Consider the following 6,568-nt stretch of genomic DNA (forward strand, 5'->3'; position numbering starts at 1 on the left):
ACAAATGTATAAATATATGCATTACACTTGTATAATTTAATCACCATACATTTGTCTTTGTTTTAATTTATTTTAATAATAATAATCATAATTTAATAATATAAATTATAATTTGATAGAATAATAATAATGATAAATAATAAATATCTATTTACTTAAATAAAAAGTAATTAAATAAATATTACCAATGTATGCATACTATTATTATATATATATATTTTATCATCATACACTTGACTTTAATTTAATTCAATTCATAATATGATATTTATAATTAATTAATTTAATAATATATTTTATAATTAAATTATATATATATTTACATAATTAAAATCTAAAAATATTTTAGATTTTAACATGTTTGCTGCCTCAACTTATGCTAAATGCCTTAATTTCCATTTTAGCCCTTTTACTTTCTTTTAAGCTATAATTAGACTTTCATTCTTTATTCAATTTAATCCTTTTTCCTAATTACTTTAAATTAAGCTAAATTCACTTAATTAAAGCATATTTAGACACACAACTAGACTCAAAAATATTCTTAATAAATATTTACGGACTCGGTTTACTAAGACGAAGGCCCGATAATGTACTTTTTCGATGTCCACAGATTTTGGGTCGTTACACAACAGCTTGTCTAGTAACGTATTGAAGCCAAACAATATATAGATCATGCAGAAAAATATCTAATCTGAAATGAAAATGCACTTTCATCCACATAAAAGTTAATGATATATGATTGTATCTAATGAAAAATCCCAATACAAAATGAATGATAAGAATGATGTTTGCAGTTTTAACCGTATCCTCAGGCATTCCAGTGCCATTTTAGATCCAACAAATGCCAAAAAGTGAAAAGTTTAGTACATGAGCCACTCGTTTCAAAACAAAGATTTAAGGATCAAGCAATACCTATTAAAGGAATCATACTAAGATGGCTCTACCTGTAAATGACTAACGCTTATCTCTATCCTCATTGCTCATCATTTCACTTTCCCTTCTTCTTGTCCTTTTCAAATAACAAAATTGTTACAATGGCAGAAAGGAACTGGAGAAAAAAATTCATGATGCAACGAGATCAGGTGTTTCAGCCTCAATTGATAACTAAGCGTTATGTACTTTGCCCATCCTATTATCCAACAGCTGCAATGACCAGACTTGTAAACGCCAAAGAAGCCTGCATTTATCCAAGTGATTGGTGTCAACCAGTCCGAAAATATAGAAAATTGAAACACCAAACATAGTATTTAATACCAATGCACAACACTTGAATTTCTACGACTATCTACCTATAGAAAGAATCTATCTGATTTGCAATAACAAGCCAAAGAAAATTGCAAAAAATAAAAATTATCCAACAAATTGTTCAAATACCATATGCATCCAACAAACTGCCAAAAACTGATTATAATAATGAAACTATAATCAACAAATGCAAAAAGAAATGATACATGAGAAAAGTATAAACTATCCTATGTTACTAAGACTCGAACATGAGTGTAGGATACGAATATGTTTCTAACACGAGTAAGTTCAATTTTTTCTAAGTTTTTATGTGTACTTGAAGAGCTCTAAAGAAAAAATTGAATAGTGGGAACGACATACTATTACCAAGTTACTATTCCAACATTATCAAACATCAATTTCATATATATATATATATATATATATAAGCTACATGCAAACAAGAGATGCTTATCAAATTTTGAAAATATCCATTAAGCAATAAGAAGCACTCACATAAAACATGCCCAAAACCAAGAGCTACCCTTAAACAACCTCAAAATAAGCACTAAATAATCTCAAAACATTAAAGAACAATCCGTTTACAGAACATATTTAGCACATCTTCCAAGTAATGAGACTATCAATCAAATATTCTCTCATACATATACGCACATATATAGCATAAAAATTCCACATACACACATATATAGCACACAATAACCTGAAAAGCCTTAAAACCATACCGTACAAGGAATAAAAGTGAACAGATAGAAGGCTTGATCACTCAAACTCATCTTTTGAGTTGGAATAAAATTTGGGACGATTGGATGACCAATCCCCACATTGTAATTCTCATTGGATTCTCCATCAAGATTAGATTTTGAGGTTTGGGGCAATCCATTGGACTCCAAATTGAACTCCTTCGTAGTTGAACTAGTATAAGAAGTGGAGGAACGAAAGGGGACGAAAGAAGAAGAAGAGGATCTTGAAGAAAAGGGAAGAGAAGATGGTGCTTTCAAAAATGATATTTGGGCTTTTTCTTACAATGGAAAGAAAGGAATTGGAGTGAAGAATTTGATATGGGGTTTACGTTTAACAAGAGATTTTCTTTCATTTGAGGGGATTTTCTTGAAGAACAAAACTGTATCATTACCCATACAATTCTTCATAGCGAACAAAATTCCCAGAGTTGAAGGATTGGAGGATATAATAAAGCCACTCCACCTTGGTCCCTAAAAGACACAATCTGTAAATGATGCCAATAGTCATCTTCTCAAACATAACAAAATAAAAACATCAAGGCAAATAAATTCAGAACGGAAAAAAAGAAAAAGAAAAAAACTACAACACACAAACTCCCTTTTAAATCAATCCAACACAATGAAAAATAAGAATGTATTCATGTAATTGCAATAGCATGAAAAGAAATGCAAAACGAAAAGAGGCTCTTAATAGCAGGTACTTTTCAGTCATTAAACCTCCACATACATTAACATGAGTATCATAAACGAGGCCTATGAACATTATCTTTGTGCAATTAAAAGCACAATTTCTTAATCAAGACTGCATTGATCATCTCTATAATAATTGGACCAGCTGCAATATATAGTGAATTTAAGAAACTTATAAATATATGCTTACAATTGGATGAGCAAGGAGTTCTCTAAAGTTGTAGATGTTATCTCCCAAAAGAGCAGAAAGGGACAGATCAAATGCCAAATCCTATATCAAAAGAGTTCAAATAAAATTAAATGGACAAATATATTCCTCCCAATTTCTTTAGTTCATTTATTTCCATCAATTTTATGATTGGGGTGTAAAGGGCTGGAAAACAGAATATTTAAGCACATCAGCCATCAGACTTCGGAGGCACTGCTGTTAGATGATTAGGTTGATAAAACTATAAGATTCAAATGCTTACATTCAACTAATACAAATAAACTCACCTATTCTACAGAATAGCAAGGAACCATAAGAACAACTCCGATCAAGAACTTTTGCTCCCGTCAATCCAAGAACACAAATTTTTTTAAAAAAAATGCAAAACCAAATAAGGAAAAAAATGAAAATTTCAATTAGAAAAAAATAAAAACACAAAAACTTACCTCAGGATTCTTGTATGAAGAAAGGTACTTGAAAATAAGAAACAATGAAAGGGAAATTGTTATGACTGAAAAAACAAAAAAAGATATACGACTGACTTTTACCTGGAAGAGAAGATGAAGAACGGATGAAGGAAAAGGAATGAAAAACGGAAGAAGGAGAAGGAGCCTTACCTGGTTGAAGGAGGAACTGGAAAAGGTCCTTGACCAAACTATTGTCAATGGCACTGATTTGCAACCCAAGGGGAAGGGGAAAGGGGAGAAGAAACGTCATTTTTCGGAAAATGTCTTATCGAATTCAAAACGGTAAGACATTTTCTTAAAAAAAACTTGATTTTCCCGTGTTCTGTAAAATATTTTACGGTAGGAAATTATTTTCAGCCATCCAAACGTTAGAAAAGCCTGAAAAGCTTTTACGTTTTACGGAAAAGCTTTTATAGGTTACCAAACGAAGCCTTATATTAAATATTAAGCATTTGATTGAATTAGTATCACGAGTTAATCCAGTATTAATTTATTTAAGTAATAATAAATATATTCTTATTTATAAAATAAATTATATTATTTTAATAATATTTTTATCTTTTTATATTTTTATATAAAAAATATACACAAGATAGAATTTAAAGTCAAATCTTTATAACATTTATACTTAATCATTTCAAACAAAATGTAATTTATTATTTATATAAGTATTTTGTAAATATATTTATTATATAATTTAAAATTTTACCGACATAATCTAGTACAATTTTAAATGTTTTTAAAACTTTCTTCCGTGACTTCTTTATTTAAATGTAAAATAAGATCCTAATAAATCTCTTCAAACGTCGAAATGTTCATCTAACTCTTATTAAATAAATATTTTGTTTGTTTTTCACGCAATACACGTGGAAATTTGTGGGTTTCTTTTCTTTACTAATTTTACTTTTAGAACATGAGGAAGAACAGAGACTGAAAGCTTTGAATGTGGGAGAAAAGGGCGAGAGGAGAAGAATGATAAAAGTTAAAGCCGCCCAGGCTGCGTTGGTGTCCAATGGTAATCATGAAAGTGGTTTAAGTTGTGATGGCTTGTAGGCTGACGTATTTTTGTTGCCGTTTGTGCCACACGGGGGGAGAGTGAGACTAGGCTAGACTCATGGCTGCCATTCACTCTTCCACGTCGCTACCTACACAATTCAAGTTTGGGTAAACTAGACTTCTTTTTATAAAAATAACTTTAAAAATTAATTAATTATTTAAATAATTATTTTTTTTATAAAATACGAAAATAACTCAAAATTTACAGTAAAAATTTGTGGAGCCAAAATATTTAACACTACTAACATGCCAAGTCAGCAATTTACACTAAAAAATTAATTTTTTAGTAAAACTATGTAGAATGACAACACTTATATAAATAGTAAAGAAATATTATAACTTTTAAAAGTATAAGGGAAATTTTAACAATTTTACCTTTTTTGTAATAGAGCCAAATAAATTGGTGCTACTAAATTTTAAAAAATTTCCCTATTGGCTATTTCCCTATTCAAACCGTGTTGAGCTAAAATTTTTATTTTTTTCTTTCACATCAAATTTGTCCTATTTCTTTTCTTTATTATTTAATTATTTATTTATTTACTTTTTTAAAAATTTTATTTGTCCTTATTTATTTATTTTATTTATTTTTCTATTATTGATTTTAAAAACTTAAAATGTATATTTGAAATGTTTTATAAATATTTTTAAAATTTTAAATATATATTTTAAAATTTTAAATATATTTTAATAATATAAAAAATTAAATATTTTAAATATATGACATTTCAAATTTATTATTAGTTTTATAATATTTTAAATGTATATTTTAAATTTTAAATATTTTTAATTTTACATATAATTTTTAAATTATGATTTTTAATTATTTTTAAATATATTCAAACCTTTATTTAAATTCTATTTAAAATTTTAAAAAATAATATTTTAAAATACCTGTCATAAACCTAAATATTAATTAAAAAAGGATGAATGTAAGAAGAAAAGAAAACCCTTAAGAAGAAAAGAAGAAAAGAGAAAAAAAGTAAGTTATTTAAAATTTTTATTTTGTTTTTTATATTTTATAGTTATTGTAATATAATAATTAATTATATTGTATTTATTTTTTTTATATTATGCAGATATCAAAATATTTTCTAGAGTAAATACGGATCACACTTCATTGAGGATCAACAAACAGTAAAATTAATTATAAATTAAATAAAAAATCGTTTTAGTTTCTCGTTTTTCTTACTAAGTGCTACTTTGTTTAACGTGTTTTGATTGCATGAAACTGATTTCTATTTAGTTGTTATTATTCCTTTTAACTATTTTCTTACATGAAATTAATATCTACGTGTTAGTTATAATTTTTAATTTTAATGCACATTCATAAATTTATATATTAATTTTTAAAATGATGACATTTCTATTTAATTTTACTGTTTATTGTGTTTGGTTCCATATGTGGGGTACAAAAAGTTATATTTGTCTTTAACGAGTGAATTTTTTTTTTAAAATTTCTCGTATGTAAGATAAATTTTCGAGTTTGAATATACCTAGTTTATATTATATGTAAAACTCTATGTATTATTATAGATATCAATTCAATAAAAATAAGTCTTTTTATTTTTATATTTTCCCATATCACCTATAGTTTTTAGGACATTATTATTATTTTATGTACTTTTTATAGTTATATAGTTGCATTCAGTTTTAATGCTTAACTATGATTAGGACATAATAATCACATTTGATTTCTACATGTTATTATTAATATTTTATGACAAATCTTCATTCTATTATTAATATATTATTACTTATTTAATTTAACTTAAATAAAAAATTTAGAATAGCTACATTGGTATAGTATAAGTGTGATGTTTTTGTTTTCTCAACCTTTCAATTTTACTCTTTAATATATAATTTTATATTTAAATTATATAGATAATTGATTTATTATATTTTTATAAAAAATTTACCATACAAGATGGGCATCGAGTTTTGAGGTCGCGGTTTCATTTTCCCAAGTACGATCCAGACGAGCGGATCATGCCATACTTACAATTGGCGGAACTTGGGGACGTCGCATTGATCCGAAGGTTTGACCTGAGGGCGAACTTAATATCCGCATTGGTTGAGCCGTGGTGTACGGAGACCCACACCTTAATTATGCCATGCGGGGAGTACACTATCACATTGGAAGACATTGCTATGCAACTTGG

The 6,568-nt window shown here is 27.2% G+C and overlaps 1 long non-coding RNA gene across 1 annotated transcript; it reads right to left on the reverse strand.

Annotated features, from left to right (window-relative positions):
- Nucleotides 1–708: 708 nt before the first annotated feature.
- On the reverse strand, nucleotides 709–3,761 carry LOC108465578 (uncharacterized). The gene is made up of 4 exons (XR_008270965.1): nucleotides 3,174–3,761; nucleotides 2,869–2,949; nucleotides 1,971–2,473; nucleotides 709–1,177 (listed from the first exon to the last, which is right to left on the reverse strand). It is a non-coding gene; the product is annotated as an uncharacterized LOC108465578 (long non-coding RNA).
- Between the last annotated feature and the right edge of the window lie 2,807 nt (nucleotides 3,762–6,568).

The sequence above is a fragment of the Gossypium arboreum genome, chromosome 9, assembly GCF_025698485.1.
Source record: "Gossypium arboreum isolate Shixiya-1 chromosome 9, ASM2569848v2, whole genome shotgun sequence".
Classification (NCBI taxonomy): Eukaryota; Viridiplantae; Streptophyta; class Magnoliopsida; order Malvales; family Malvaceae; genus Gossypium; species Gossypium arboreum.